The 12,629-nt window shown below is 47.8% G+C and overlaps 1 protein-coding gene and 1 long non-coding RNA gene across 7 annotated transcripts in view; one reads left to right on the forward strand and one right to left on the reverse strand.

Moving 5' to 3' along the window:
- Positions 1 to 12,629, reverse strand: part of DERA (deoxyribose-phosphate aldolase) — a 91,252-nt gene that overhangs the window by 17,721 nt on the left and 60,902 nt on the right. The window lies entirely within an intron of this gene.
- LOC122464422 overlaps positions 11,630 to 12,629 on the forward strand; it is a 34,012-nt gene continuing 33,012 nt past the window's right edge. The window contains exon 1 of one of the 2 annotated variants that reach the window (XR_006288420.1): positions 11,630 to 11,688. This is a non-coding gene — a long non-coding RNA (uncharacterized LOC122464422). The remainder of the gene's footprint in view (positions 11,689 to 12,629) is intronic. The other variant, XR_006288417.1, reaches the window with a different exon arrangement.

Below are 12,629 nucleotides of genomic sequence, written 5' to 3' on the forward strand. Positions count from 1 at the left end.
GCGTTTTCCTATGTAGATCTCAAAGCTTATTGCGTCCTATTTGCCTGCTTTGGAAGCAACTCTCAAGACCAGGGCAACTCTTAAAACCATACAGAGCAGGTGCTCGCCTTTAAGTCACCCTCTTTTGTCTCTGTTTCTCTAACGTTTTGGCTGAACGGTTCACACAAAATAACCCCCCAAAACAGTTACTAACCTTTTGTACCTGTTGTTCTTTGACATGTGTTGCTCACGTCCATTCCAGACTAGGTGCCCAGTTGCCGGAGATTTTTCCCTTAGTGGTAGCCGAAGGACTGGCTCCAGCGCCCTCTGGAGCTGTTTATGTATGTGCCGGCATAAGGGGTCCTGCTGGCTCAGCACCCTCTCAGTTCCTTCTTGCCGATAACTCTGACAGAGAGGCAGGAGGGTGGGTCCGTGGAATGGTCATGAGCAACACATCTCGAAGAACAACAGTTACGAAGGTTAGTAACCGTTTTTCTTCTTTGAGTGCTTGCTCATGTCCATTCCACGTTAGTGACTCACAAGCAGTACCCCTGGAGGTGGGCTCAGAGTTCACAGACATGCTGACTGCAACACCGCTCTTCCAAAATTGGCATTTTCACAGGCCTGCTGAGTGATGGCATACAGTGGGACATGAAGATATGAACTGACGACCATGTTGTGGCCCTACAGATGTCCTGGATTGGTATCTGCATGAGGTACTCTGCTGGCAAAGCCTGAGCTCTCGTGGAATGAGCCATCATGATGGCTGGAGGCAGAACCTTCACCTGCTTGTAGCAAGCCTGGACACAGGTGGCTATCCAGGAAGAAAGTCTTTGGGATGACACCAGCAGCCTTCTCATCCTGTCCGTGACTGCTGCAAACATTATACAATGTACTACGAAGTCCAAACCAGTGGGAAAGAAGCCTTGGAAGAGCAAGAGGGATTGTTCCAAGCAACCGTCACTGGCGGCAAGAAGGAACTGAGAGGGTATGGAGCTGATGGCACCCCTTATACCAGGGCATCTGCGCGCAGCTCCAGGGAGCACTAGAGCCGGTCCTACGGATACCACTAAGGAAAAAATCTCCAGCAACTGTTCACGCGACGTGCACACCACCTAGCATGGAATGAACATGAGCAAGCACTCGAAGAAGAACTTATTACTCTCTTCTTTGGTGTGTCTCACAGACATTTTCTTTTTCCATTTCCAAATGTTAGCAGTTTCTTCAATGCTTAACAAGCTCATAAAACTGTTTGCAAAGCATGTCAGTAACCTTCTTTACCTTTTCAATTTTAACAACACTGATCAGGCACTGGCCACACAGAAAAGGACTCTTGCTAGCTAGAGGTCCGTATAAAAGCTCTCCCCCCACACCCCCTAATGGGGACAAGAGGTAGTGTCCTGGGCAATGACCTGTCCCTTTTAATGTTTGAGCACTCTCCCCTTACCAATGCAAAGCCTCACTTTGGTGTTAATTTCAGTTTTGCTGCAGGAACAATAGAAGCTACCACTGAAGATAGCCATGTTTCTATCAGCTCCCTCTGTGTCTACATCTAACTCCTTCTCTGCTGGGTCCAAATATAACATCCTGGTGAGAAATTCAGCAGCCATCCGTTTACACACATTCTTAAATGTGTGCATTTGAATAGTCTCATTGAGTTCACTGGGACTACTCACATGTTTAACGTGCAGCATGTGCATAGGTGTTTGCTGGATCAGGGCCCTGTTTAGTGAGGGCATTCAGCACATATTTCTGGACTTGGCTCACAATCGAGCTGTGCAATTCAACTCTCATGAGGTTTGTCAACACTGCAATTAAACACCCATGTCCGGCCCCTGTCAGTGGATTGGGCTCACAGGACTTGGGCTCCAGTGTTATTTAAATGCAGCATAGACGTTTGGGCTCAGGCTGGAGTCTGGACTCTGGGAGCCCATGAGGGAGAGGGTGCCCGAGCCCAAACGTCTACCCTGCTATTAAACAGCCCCACAGCCCGAGCCCTGCGAGCCCTAGTCAGCTGATGGGCCAGCCCTGGATATTTAATTGCAGTGTGGACTATCCTTAGGGTCTGATGAAAAAGGGTCCATGAAAGTCAATGGGAGTCATTCAGCAGGTTTTAGATCAAACCCTTACTGAATAACAAAATCTCCTTATGACTAACTTGGTTCTTTATACTGGGATATTTTCACTTGCAGTAGCTTTCTGTCCCTTTTTTCATCTTATTTTATCATTTGTTTATCCTTTTGTATACTTCCTGTTTTGTATTTCTATGTTTTATAAATCACTGAGGTTTCTTCTGCTATTTATCACAAACCAGTTTTATTTGAATGAATGCAGACGATGTTTCGTGCTTTTCTACCGAAGACAGAATTTGTTTTTCTAGACAACAAATTCCTAATCAATTTTCTCATTCAACATGTTTTTCTTTTAAGTCAATTTCATATTCTGCTACCTTAGATACACACCTTCAAGAAAATCTAAAATCAGATAAACATGATCTCTAAGCCGAGCCTATTTAAAGAAAAACAACAAAAAAACCAACCCCAAAGTCATGCCTCTTTTATTTTCAAAACTATATTAAATTTATTTTAATGGTGGTGAGTTTTCCAGCTATTGTTCCTCACAGCAATCTCTTAAAATTACTTTAATATTTCATAAGTCAATTTTGTATTTCTATAATTTCTAGATACAGTAAGTTAAATATTTATTTCTATTTATCGCTTGTTTGTTAAATTTAACAACTGCTGCTCAAATAATAAAAAACAACCTGGAATAATATAGAAAGATACTGTAACCTGTACATATATTGATTTTCATAATATCTACATGTTTTAAAATTATCTCAACCCATTACCCTCAATAGAGAGTCTTCACAGATGCTAAGTTTTTATGCTATGAAGCCATATTATTTTGTTGGCATGTCTGACTAGAACTATCCACTCTGCAATAATTTCTGAGTTTGATGCGGTATGAAACTTCAGTAGTTTTAGCACAAACTCTAACAAATTATTTAATAGGGAAGAAAGCTTTCATTCATGAGGACAATTAACACAATAGGGGTGCATTCTCACCTCTATGCATTGGTGGTTATAAATTGAAAATATATCATTTACTTAATGTTTGCTGCAAAGAGCTTTAAGATCATCAAATGAAAAATGCTATGCAAGTATTAGCACTAAAATATAAATAGAATGTTTACCCTTCACAACAGTAGCAATGAACCTTATCATAACGCTACTCCGTGTAACCCACTGTTCAGTGTATCTTATGCATCCTGCTCCAGTGGGTGATTCAGTGAGCCATTTGCTTTTTCCTCAGGTGGTAGAAATCTGGGCTAAAGGTCCTGGGTTCAAACCTTGCTGATAAGCCATATGGGAGGGTCATTACACTGATGGAAGTTTACAAAGGCTGTCAACCCTTTGGCTAGTGTAAAACAAAGCACAGTTTTATTGTGTAACTGTGGTGGTTTCATTATCACAAAGACAAGTCTCTAAGCTACATTTAGCAAATTAGAGAATGATAGGCAGGATATAAATAGAGTGATCTCATTGACTGCTCATGCTTTAGGACTGGACTACTGAAGATTTATAAAAGGTCTCCCTTTGGGTCAGATCCAAGCCTAGTGAAATCACTGGAAACGCTACTATTGCCTTCAATGGGTTTTGGCCATTCATCCATACCTATACTAGACAGTATCACTTCAACAGAGTGGAGATTGCACCAAACCCTGGGGTATCCTGTGCTGCCAGGGAAGTGCTGCTACTCCATCCTGCATGCAGGTCTCTCTGCTCTGACTCCATGTTGCTCAAGGCAGAGGGAGCACTGGGGGCATGGCCACAAGGAAGAAACGTGGTACCGCTGCTCGGCATCCTCAGCCAGAATGCTGCATTCCTCCTTACACTGAGCTCCTCATTAGGTGTGTGTGCTCACCACATGCACCAGTGCCAGAAGTTTTTCCCTTAGCAGTATCCGAAGGGGACCAGCTCTCGTGCCCTCTGGAATGGCGCCCACATGATGCAGCACAAGGGGTGCCACCGGTTCCCCCCACCCTCAGTTCCTTCTTGCTGGAAACTCCGACAGTGGGGAAGGAGGGTGGGTTGTGGAATGGACATGAGCAACACATCTCGAAAAACACCAGTTACGGAAAAGGTAACTGTCTTTTCTTCTTCATGTCCATTCCAAAGCAGTACCTCTGGAGATGGGTGTGACAGTGCCCCCCATAAGGCTTTATGGAAATATGCTTATGAATGTATATGTGACATAACTAGAATATGTTTTATGCTACATATGCCATGTAACATATCTCTGTAAAGGTTATGATCTACTGAATCTATTAATCCTATTTGTATGCATGTATCATTTTTGTGTTCGAAGTTATGAATATTGGGTGTGTACTGGCTTGATTTTTAAGTAGCCTTTGTAAGCATTTGGTCAGCTTCTTGAGAAAGGAATGTGCAGTTAAATGCCCAATCAAGAAGCACTTAACGGACAATGGATCTTGAAGACGCCAATCCACATCTGAGCTTTCTCAGGAATGTGGCTTAGCTGGTAAGAAACTCAGTCATACATGGACATGTGACTTGCCCATGTGATTCCAAAACTCCATTTTGTAGCTGGATTCTACACAGGGGGATGGGGGGCGGGGTGTCCACCCACAGGAGAAAGTCTATTTAAACCCCTGGGAGACCCCTCCATTTGGTCTTCAGCTGGCTAAGGAAATAGCCTCTCCACCCCCAAGGATACCTGAAAGAAACTGGAACAAAGGACAGTAACTACAGGGGGTGTGAGTGATTGCTGGACCCAGCCTAGAAGGAGTCTAGTCTGTAAAAGGAAGCTTACTGGAATTCCTCTAAGGGTGAGGTTTTTATCTGTATTCAGAGTTCTTACTGTATTAGACACAGACTTGCATGTTCTATTTTATTTGGCTTGGTAATTCACTTTGTTCTGTCTGTTACTACCTGGAACCACTTAAATCCTATTTTCTGTATTTAATAAAATCATTTTTTACTTATTAATTAACCCAGAGTATGTATTAATACCTGGAGGGGCAAACAGCTGTGCATATCTCTCCATCAGGTTTGGGGCACGTGGTTCAGACCCTGGGTCTATGTTGGAAGAGACTGGCATGTCTGGCTCAGCAAGACAGGGTGCTGGAGTCCCAAACTGGCAGAGAAAGCAGGGGCAGAAGTAGTTTTGGCACATCAGTTGGCAGTTCCCAAGGGGGTTTCTGTGATCTAATCCCTCACAGTGGGTAGGAGTTCACGGAAGTGTAGATTGCAACACCGCTCTGACGAACCCAGCGTTGTCCCTGGCCTGCTGAGTGAAGGCATAATGAGCGGTAAATGCATGGACAGACTACCACATTGCAGCTCTACAGATGTCCTGGATAGGGATGTGTGTCAGGAAGGCCACCGAAGACGTCTGCGAGTGGGTTCTGACAATCAGTGGCAGCAGAACACCTGCCAGGTCGTAACAGGTCCTTATGCACAAGGTGATCCAATTGGAAATCCTCTGCAAGGACATCAGGTGACCCTTCATCCTATTGGCTGTAGCAATAAAGAGTTGAGTCGATTTTTGGAAAGGCTTGGTTCATTCTAAGTAAAAAGCAATGGCCCTCTGGACGTCCAGGGAGTGAAGACGCCTCTCCTCACTGGTCTTGTGCAGTTTGGGACAGAACACTGGGAGGAAGATGTCCTGCTTCATATGGAAGGGTGGAGACCACCTTTGGCAGGAAGGCAGGGTGGGGCCGCAGCTGAACCTTATCTTTTTAGAAGACCATGTATGGAGGTACTGAGGTCAAGTCTTTAATTTCAGAGACTTGTCTCACTGATGTCACCGCCACCAGGAATGTGACCTTCCATGACAGGTGGGAAAGGGAGCAGGAACCAGCAACTCAAAGGGCAGGCCGGTGAGCCTAGAGAGGACCAAGTTAAGATCCCACTGTGGGACAGGGGTCCATACCTGCGGGAAGAGTCTCTCGAGGTCTCTCAAGAATCTGACCATCATGTCATGGGAGAACACCGTCTGGTCCTAGTTCGGTGGGTGAAAAGCGGAGATGGCCGCGAGATGCACCCTAATGGAAGAGTGCGCCAGGCCCTGGTTCCTCAGATGAAGCTGGAAGTCTAAGATAGACTGTACGGAAGAGTGCGAGGGAGAGATGCCACACTCGGACACCCAGCAGGGAAACCTTGTTCACGTGGCCAGGTAAGTCAGTCTAGTTGAGGGCTTCTTGCTTCTCAGGAGGACCTGTTGGACCTCATCTGAGAAGGTCTGCTCCTCTGAGTTTAGCCATGCAGCATCCACGCCAAGAGGTGGAGGGACATGAGGTTGGAGTGCAGGAGCTGACTGTGGTCCTGTAACCGCAGGTCCGGTTGGTTGGGCAGGGTCCAGGGAGGGGCCACTGTCAGGTTCATGAATGTGCTGAACCAGTGTTGGCAAGGCCACCCTGGGGTGATCATGATAACCTAAGCCATGTCTCTCTTGCAAGGACCCTGCTCATGAAAAGAATCAGAGTGAATGCGTACATCAGGTTCCCTGACCATGACAGAAGGAAGGCATTGGAGAGGGAGCCCTTGATCAGGCATTGCCAAGAACAAAACTGGTGGCGTTTCCTGTTTAGCCTGGTGGCAAACAGGTCCACTTGGAGAGTTCCCTACCTCTGGAAGATCATACAGGCTACCTCTGGGTGGAGCGACCACTCATGGTGAGAGGAGAAGGCCCTGCTGAGGTGATCCACTAGCGTGTTCTTGACACCAGGGAGGTGACAAGCCTCCAGATGGATTTTGTAGCTGATGCAGAAGTCCCAAAGATGGAGTGCCTCTTGGCAGAGAGTCAATGAACGTGCTCCTCCCTTGCCTGTTGATGTAGAACATCGAGGCTGTGTTGTCTGTCAGAACTCTCATCACCTTGCCCAACAGGTGAGGTAGGAAGACTCCGCATGCCAAGCAGACTGCTCGGAACTCTTTGACATTTATGTGTAACGTCATCTCCTGCGGGACCACATACCCTGGGTCTGGAGACCGCCAAGGGGCATGCCCCAGCCGAAGTCCGAGGCGTTCGACATCAGCTCGATGGAGTGATGGGGAGTGTCGAATGGAACCCCCTCTAGGACGGTCATGTGATCGGTCCACTATCGCAGTGAGGCGAGTACCATTGAGGGAATGGTAACGACCTTGTCCAGGTGATCTGTGGACGGGGAATAGACCACCACCATCCATTGCTGCAGGGGCCGCATCCGGAGCCTGGCATGGCAGACAATGAATGTGCAAGCTGCCATGTGACCCAGCAAGTGCAGGCAAAGCCTGGCTATAGTCGGAGGAATACAAAGACCTCCACGACGAGGTCCACCAACATCTGGAACATTTCTAGTGGCAGGAACACTCTGGTCGAGTCGAGCACCGCTCTGATGAACTCTATCCTTTACACCAGAACTAACGTAGACTTTTTGTCATTCACCAATACGCTCAGGGAGCAGCATGTGGCTTGCAGCACCCTGGCATTCTCTTGGACCTGAGACCTGGAGTTGCCCTTGACTAGCCAGTCGTCAAGGTATGGGTAGATCTGGATACCCTGACATCTGAGGTAAGTAGCCACCACCAACATGCACTTGGTAAGCACTCTGGGTGCTGTCACCAGGTCGAACGGGAGGACTGCAAACGGGTAGTGGTGGGGCCCTACCGTAAACTGGAGGAAGCTTTTTTATATACTTGTTGAGGTTCCTCTGGTCCAGGATGGGCCACAGACCGCCCTTGGCCTTTGGGATTAAGTAGTACCAGAAACAGAACCCCTTGTTCCTGTACTCAAGAGGAACTTCTTCCACCACACCCAACTGTAGCAACTCTTTACCTCCTGCGCAAGGAGACTCTCGTGAGAAGGGTCCCTGAAGAGGGATGGGAAAGAGGGATCGGAAGGGGGGAAAGTAAACTGTAGGGTATTAACCTCTGCCACAGTATTGAGGACCCAAAGGTCTGAAGTTATAGCTGTCCATGGGGGGAGGAAAAAAGAAAGGCAGTTGGAGAACAGCAGGACAGACAGATCTGGGGTAAAGCCTGTTAGGTTGCCCTCAAGTGCACCCTCAGAATGCTCGCTTACCCCCCTGCTTATTCTGGGTCGAGCCTGACTGGGCAGAGGGAGGAGCTGGGTGACTCAGGCGGTGCTTTTAGCCCCTATTCTTCTTATGGGGGGGCTCCTGGTGGGTTTGACTCCCTTGGCCCTGAGATTGCTGCAGTTTGAACTGCTTACAGGCTGGACCTGGAATGTACAGCCCCAGAGTTTTCAGGGTAGTGGGAGAGTCCTTAAGGCCATGCATTTACCGTCCATCTGTTCTTCAAACAGGGCCTGGCCATCGAAGGGGAGGTCATGCATCGATTTCTGAGCCTCTGTTGACAGACCCGAGAGGAGCAGCCAGGAAGCCCTTCACATGGAGATGGTGCGAGCCACGGAATCTGCTGTGTCTGAGGCTGCCTGGAGGGCTGCTCTTGCTGCAGCCGTGCCCTCTTCGAGGATTGCCCAGAATTCCTTCTTGGACCCTTCAGGCAGCGAGACCTCGAACTTGGCCATGGCTTGCCACATACTGTAGTCATAGCAGCCAAGGAGGGCTTGCTGGTTGGCACTCTCAACTGAAGGCTGGAAGACTAATAAATCTTTTGCCCAAACAGATCCAGTTTCTTCGAGTCTTTATTCTTGGGTGTAACCCCGGATTGACCCTGCTTCTCCCTCTGGTTAATGGCCTCAACTACGAGGGAGTTTGGGGCTGTGTGAGTATAGAGATACTCATGGCCTTTATCTGGCACAAAATATTTGCACTCAGCCCTTTTTGAGATGGGTGGCAGGGAGGAGGGGGTTTCCCATAGGGCATTAATTATTTTTGATACCCCCTCATGTAGGGTGTTAAGCCACTCCAGCGGGTGCTGTGGACCAAAGGACATCGAACCAGGAGTCCGATGGCTCCTCTAGCTCCTGCCTAAAGTCCCATGTTGGAGGCGACCCTCTTCAAAAGCTCCTGATGAGCCTTGGCGTCATATTGTGGAACTGGGTGAGGGGGACCTGTAATTGCTTGATCCAGCGATGATGAGGATGAAGCCAGCACCGAGGGATCCACCACACCCTGGTAGTCCATCTGGCTGCTCCCCTAGGTCCTCATGTGCCTGCGGGGGGTGGTCTTTCCCTTTGGGGCCTCCACCTCCAGAGGAGGGCGGGATGCTGCGGCTGATGGCCTATCTGAGGCCGCACCACCGATCGGGCAGCCTGGGAAGGCTGGGTGAACCCCCATGGATTCCAGGGGTACCACACTGCTGGCCATTGGCCCGGAGGCCCTGGGGTCGGTTGCAGTGCCAATGAGGTCGATGATACCTCTGGTTCTGGGGCCTGTCTTGCTACCAGGGACTCCTGATCAGCACCGGAGTCATAAGCAGAACAGATGTTGCGGAGTGACCTGTGCCTCTATGTCTACTTGTCCGATCAGGACGAGTTCCCCTCGATGGGACCCCGGGGATCTTTGACGGATCTGCATTGCTAGACTGGTGATCTACGCCTCATGCTGTTTGACCTGTACCAGGACCTAGAGCGGGCTGGCCATTGATAGAATCTACCCGATCGAGGGGATTCGCGTCTCAGCAACGGGTGCTGTTGGGCGGGTGACCGGTAACCCCGTTCCACCGATCGGTTGCAGGACCGGTGCCGAGACGTTGTAAACCTGATGGGTCAGTCTCGATGCTCAAGCCGGGGAGCACATGCTTCCGCAGGTCTGTGCCAGGTTACCGGCGAGACGCGCCTCAAATCCTGCTGTCAGTGCCCAGGGTCTGGAGCCCGAAGAGGGCTTCTCTGAGCCTGCCTCCCAAAGCCCAAGATATGATAGCTCCGTGCAGGCGAGGGCTGGCGGGATGTCCTCTGCAATGGGGAGCGGCGCTGCTGAGTCGGGGACACTCAGAACGGTCCCACGGTTGGGTTTACCCCTGGGCTTGGGTACTGCCAGAACCGGTTTGGGCAGTACCGGTAGCGTGAGGATCTCCTGCACTGCCTGCAGGGCCTTGGGCATAGACAGGACTTGGAGTTGACGGAGGCCTTCGTCACTGTCCTGTGTGGCAGGCATAGTATAGGAGGGGCTTGACTGCTCGACATGAGGTGGGGCCCAGCTCCCTGACGGAGGTGTCAAGCCGCACAGCAAGGGTCTTGGCTTTCCTCCAGCCCTCTCCTTTCCCTTATGAGAAGTGGGAGATCTTCCCCACACAGACTTCTTGGGCTTCTTGGTCGGGGCAGGCTGGCTCATAGACGGCACCAGCGGGACGCTCCGTGCCGATGCTGCAGTGTTTGGGGCCAAGTCAAACCTCTGCTCCGGTGCTGGGGTCAGCACTGACTCCATCAGGAGTGCCCTGAAATGGATGTCTCTCTGCTTTTTTGTTCTCAGTTTGAATGACTTACAGATGCGACTTAAACAGCTAACATGCAGGTCACTGATGGGCATGGGCCACTTACAACAATCGCATCGTTTAAAGCCTGGGTATCGGGGCATCGTTTAAAGCCTGAGGATCAGTCCCTAGGCTGAGTCCCGTCCAGGACCAACTAACTAGAACTAATACTAAGGGTAAATACTAAACCATATACAATTATTTTACAAAGAAACATTCATGAGACACATTGAACTAAGCAAAAGCTAGCCGAAGCAGCAGAAGTTCCAGCACCGTCATTGGCGGCAAGAAGGAACTGAGGATGCGGGGAGCCAGCAGTGCCCCTTATACCATGCCATGCGGGCGCCACTCCAGAGGGTGCCAGAGCCGGTCCCCTACAGATACTGCTAAGGGAAAAACTTCTGCCAACAGTGCATGCGGTGAGCACACACACCTAATATGGAATGGATATGAGGAAGCAATCAAAGAAGAACTGCCTTTTATGACAGAAGAATATGTGGAGAGAAATGCATCTCTGCTCCACAAACAGATCTTCTCTGAGGAGCATTTGGCCTTCAGTCCTTACTCAGGCAAAATGCCCAGTTGATCGTGTGCCTTTAAGCGGAGTAATATTTTTGTCATTGAGAAAATTCTCTCCCCCTCCCCATTTGGTACTTTTCATCCAAAATGTTCTACAAACTTTATAAACGTTCATTCATTACTTTGACAAAAGGTCTGGTAAAAGGTATTACATCCATATTACAGATGGCTAAGCAGAAGCCCAAGGGGGTTGAATGATTTGTCTAATGTCAATGGCAGGCTGGCAGTCAGGAGTCCGAATCCCCAGTCTTCTGCACTGTCTCCGAGTATACTACCTCCTTTAGTTGTTCCTCCCTCCCTGACACCCGTTTGTCTGTCTGTCCATCTCTCCACTGAGAGCTCCTTGGGGAAAGCACACTCCTGCTTGTAGGGCTGGAAAGCACCTTGCATATCATGGCCTTTACCAAATCAAACTGTAATAATTCATAAATAGTAGGCCAGATTATCTGGTTTAAGTTGGTATGGTTGCTTTGATTTAGGGGAGCTGGGCATTTGAACCAGTGTGTTTGTATATGAACAAAATGTACATGCACATAGACAGATAAGCCTCACTGCTAATTACGATTGCTTGCAATTTCTTGTCAATTTTGTTTTCTAATTTCCACTTTCTACATATGCAAATATTATGAATCAGCAAGTGTCACCATTTGAGAAGTAGGATGTGCCCCAGCACACACCCTGATCTCCCCTCCAATACTGCTATAGAAGCCAGCTAGTACACTTTTTGGTAAGTAGAAGACCTAAAAATATGCAATAGAAGTGTGGTGCTGTAAAGTATTTGGGTTTGCAGCTTATTGAAGTGTAAACTAATGAAATTCTAGTCTTCTCACTTTATTTCTGTAACACTCAGACTCTCCCTTGCAGGTGCTTTCTATTTTTTTCAATGCCTCTGTTTGTTTCTGGTATGACTTTAGCTCTCTACTTAACCACACTCTCTTCTGTTCCTCTTTTGACAATACTGGAAGAATTTTTATAAGATCCCCTACTTTTTCTTAACTACTTTCCACTCCTTCACTTTTGATTCCCCATACATAAATTATTGAATTCCAGCCAGATTTTTAAAATCTCATTTTGCATTCCTTCAAGGTCTGCTTTACCCACGTCCAATATTTTTTGTGTCACCACCCTTTTTATGGGCTGTCATCAGCAATTCAAATCTGAGGATGATGTGATTGGATCTTTAGAGCTTTTCAACTTCAAACTTATCTATCATGCCCACATTATTTCCAATGATTAGTTGTAGAATAACTCTAAGCTTGTTGGCAATTACACCATTTCAGGGAGCAGTCCTGTACTGCCTTATTGAACATGCATCTTCCTTCATTTTTCTATTACTGCTTTTTCACTCAGAATCAGAATAATTGAAGTCCCTTTTATTGCTGTACCAGCCCTTTTCAGAGGGAGAGCGTTAGTCTTATTTCTGCACAAACATTTCCTGCTCTACCTTGTCATCCAAAAACATTTTTATTCCATAATCTAATCTAAACGTTTATTCAAAATCCTCCTCTTTGTCCTGCACTGTGATGCACTCTTCCATAGAGCAGATCTTCAGTGCACAGAATCTGTTCTCATTCTTTACACTGAACTTCTGATGATGTCCGCTGAAGTTCTGAATGTGCAGAACAAATGCAGACTATGCAGGATGCAAGACATCTGCTGTGCAGAATG

The sequence above is a fragment of the Chelonia mydas genome, chromosome 1 (genome assembly GCF_015237465.2).
Source record: "Chelonia mydas isolate rCheMyd1 chromosome 1, rCheMyd1.pri.v2, whole genome shotgun sequence".
Classification (NCBI taxonomy): domain Eukaryota; kingdom Metazoa; phylum Chordata; order Testudines; family Cheloniidae; genus Chelonia; species Chelonia mydas.